This window comes from Buceros rhinoceros, unplaced genomic scaffold (assembly GCF_000710305.1).
Source record: "Buceros rhinoceros silvestris isolate BGI_N320 unplaced genomic scaffold, ASM71030v1 scaffold40698, whole genome shotgun sequence".
Lineage (NCBI taxonomy): Eukaryota > Metazoa > Chordata > Aves > Bucerotiformes > Bucerotidae > Buceros > Buceros rhinoceros.
Window position 1 is genome coordinate 5,342 of NW_010429349.1, and position 3,193 is coordinate 8,534.

General features: G+C 54.8%; 1 protein-coding gene across 1 annotated transcript in view; it reads right to left on the minus strand.

Moving 5' to 3' along the window:
- The window catches only part of LOC104499144 (chromosome unknown open reading frame, human C11orf52), a 6,586-nt gene that overhangs the window by 2,499 nt on the left and 894 nt on the right, over nucleotides 1–3,193 (minus strand). The gene's annotated exons all lie outside the window — the stretch shown is intronic.

Consider the following 3,193-nt stretch of genomic DNA (forward strand, 5'->3'; position numbering starts at 1 on the left):
CCAGTGCTAACGCTTTTAATGGGCCTGCAGAGTCACCAGATGGTTCCCAAGAAACCCTCTATGTCCCACAGCGTGTGCGTGTGGCAGACAGCCTTGCCATGGGCAGGAGCAATGCAGTGCCCGATGCCGAGCTCTGCCTTCACCGGCTTTCAGAGGCAGTTCCAGCGCACGGGGGAGCAGGACAGCGTGTGCAGTAACGCCTTTGGCACTCTAATGGCAAAACAACAGAGGCATGAATGCGGGCAAAGAGCTTGGAGACCTTCAGAATGGTCAGTAATGATTAACCAGACTTGCTAGACCTGGGAAGGCAAAGGCAGCTTTGAGGCAGGCAAGGTGACTGTGCCCCTGTGCAGAAGGATCCAACCCTTCTTCTAGTGTCTCTGCCGCGTGCTGCACTGGAGGCACCCGCCTGTCCTGGACAGACAAAACCTGGGGGCTCCCCCCGGGAGTTAGGGGCCCAGCGTTCAGGTGCACTCTGCGATACAATTAAAACAGCAGAATCTGAAGCAAAATCAACCCTATACTCTTTCCTGGGAGGCCAGTTGCAGTATCAGCTTTCGGAGCTGCTCTTGCTTGTTTTGGTTGCCAGCCTGTGCAGAGAGAGCAGTAGCAGCCAGCGTGTAGGCTGGAGCTACTCCGAGGCTGCCTGCAGGCTAACCCCAGCCAGGCAGGAGCCAGCATCTCCCCACTCAGAGCTGCGGTAACGAGAACGGATGTGGCAAGGGAAACGAGCAGGGCAAACCTCTCCCCTCCTCTCAAAACCAGGTCAAACATGTTGTAACTAACTCACAGCCTGCTAGAAGCACGTTGTATTCTACATGACAGCACACACGCCCCTGCTCCTGTGTGGCTTATTCCCCTTTCCCCATGTCAATGCCAACCTGATTTCTGCCCTACACAAGCCTGCTTCACAACGGCTCCTGAATTTGGGCAGCTTTTGCACAACAGAGGTCCTGACTCCTAAACCAACCTCCGCAGAGCCGTACTTGCAGAGCTACTGAGACCTGAGGGCATTTTCTTCCATGAATAAATTTGCTGTAATGGCTTTTCTATAAAGAATCCAGGAACCTCCTCAGTCTCTTGCTCTTTGCTCTGTCTCCTACAAGGTCCACGCTTCAGAAGTGATTATGACAAGGATCTTCTAACGGGGAGAAGGTGGGCGCCTACCCTGCCTTTTGGAAGTCTCAGCTTTATTTAGGAAGCTCAGCTCTTTGCTGACACAGCTGTGGTGCTAAGAAAATACACAGAAATAAAAGCAGTGTAGGAGCCTGGAAACACCTGAACTAAAATTAAGTGCAATTTTTTTTCCCTCTGTCACCAAGGCAAAGTTATGAATCATGCAAACTTTTGCAGTGGGGCTTCAGTGCATCAGTCTGCTCTTGACTGTCATCCTCTGTAGGTGTCTCCCAAGCCCACGCTACCAAGAGCACCTTCCCATTCGCCTTCCTGTCCCCTTGTTCGGAGTCTGTTTGAATAGCCTGTGCGGCACAGGGACAGCCTGGGAGCCTAAGGCCCTCCTTCACCCGTGTGTTTCCATGTGCAGGACAGAGAACGATGCTTCTGGGGAGGGAGCTGTGCCTTCTCCTCACTGCACAGTTTATGAGGCCGATGTTAGCACCGGAGTCACACAGGGCTGCTGGGGCCAAAAGGGTCTTTGGCCAGAGCTTTGCCCTCTGTTGCAGAAATCTGCCAGAAGGTAGTAGTGACACCACGAGCAGAAATACCATCCCAGCTTCTTACTTTCCATGCAGCCACCGGGAAAAAAACCTAGTGGGACACAAGTGTCCTGGTGCAGTAGCCTTGGGGGAGCAGAACCAGATATTGCCCCAGAGGAACCAGCCTGTCACCATGCTGCTTCCCAAATGGAGCAGAAAGCAGTTCTCCTGCTGGCCCTGCACAGATGAGTGACCTTCAGGTCCTGGTTCACCCTTTCTTTTGGAGGCGGAAGTGTTTGTGCATGGCCTGGCATTGCCTGGACATGAAAGTGCCACCACAGCATATGCTGTAATGATGTTGTTTGTACTCCAGAGTCTCTGGCTTTGCCAATCCGTGCTGTGGCAGAGCTCTCCCCACCACACAGCATCACTGGTGTACCTGGCAACTGCAGGTCCGCTCAAGAGAGCCAGCCTGTGCCCTGGGTATTCCCTGATCAGGGTGATGCCCTGGGTGCCTCAATTACCCTCTGCCACAGGCTAGAGCAAGTAGAAAATGGGACTTCTGGTGGAGGACTTGTCAAGAACCAGCATTCCACCTCCCACCTGCAGCTCCTATTCCCAGATACCAGACTCCTCTGCCCTCCAGCTCGGGGCTCAGGTTGGCAGGACCTCGGTGTCCCGGACCTCCTCCTCTGCCTCAGCCACTAGATGATGCTGTGCCTCTTGTAAGTGTCAAAAACCGCTGATGAGTTTCTAATACTTTTAATAAACGCTGCATTGGAGAGAGTGTCCTTGGATCTTCATGGCACTTCCCCTTGTACCACACTCAGAGCTGAAAATATTTCCACTTGGCACTGAACAATGCTCCGCTGTGCCCTTTTTCTGTGAGCAGGAGGCCCAGGGCACAACATAATCCAGGAGGGATTAAACTGTCATCCTCCCTCCCAGCGAGAAAGAGCAACATCATCTGAAAACCGTGACCAGGATTTCCCACGTGCAAATAAAGCCCAGACAGATGCAGGTGGGGAGAGGGCCTCGAGGAGCGGAGAGCAGGACGGGGTAGCTGACCCTCGAGTCCTTAGTGCCAGCACTGCCCCAGGGACCCCTCCCTGCTCTATGCCAAGGGGACACCTTACTGTCTCCACCTGGCTGGAGACCACTGGGGCCAGGACAGGGATTTTAACTGGATTCTTCCTAGAACTGAGCTATTCTCAGCTGCTGGCATGGCTGTGGGAACCCAAGCTGACAGTCCCAGGCAGTGCCACAGTCTGTCCGGGCTGAGACATGTGAGCAACAAAGTCCATTCACCTCGCCCTGTCCTGCCCCAGCCTCCCGTCCCCACTCCGGCACCCGCACAGCGGTGACCCAGTGCCCCTGCTCCCTGCTCCCAGTTCCTGGGCGAGCTGGAAAGGTGGAGGGCTGAGAGCCAGGCTCTGGCAAATCCAGCGCAAGGAAGCCAAGCCTACGAGGTCCACCCGGACTTCTGCCCGGGGTGTCCGCAGCTGAGCCTGCCATCCCCGCAGCTCAGCCTGCCATCC